This window comes from Poromitra crassiceps, assembly GCF_964638095.1.
Source record: "Poromitra crassiceps genome assembly, chromosome: 4".
Taxonomy (NCBI): domain Eukaryota; kingdom Metazoa; phylum Chordata; class Actinopteri; order Beryciformes; family Melamphaidae; genus Poromitra; species Poromitra crassiceps.
Window position 1 is genome coordinate 52716938 of NC_139626.1, and position 205 is coordinate 52717142.

The window sequence follows — 205 nt, forward strand, 5'->3', positions numbered from 1 at the left end:
TATTGCAATACCACCACCAAGCTTGTGGAGGCGTGGTTTGTCCATGTAGGTGTATCCGGGGGGTGAGGTCTGGTTCAGGGAGAAATATTCTTGAGGTTTTTGCCATGTTTCAGTAATGCACAGGAAGTCCAGATTATTGTCAATTATGAATTCATTTACAATGAGGGCTTTGTTATTGATGGACCGGGCGTTAAACAGAGCAACT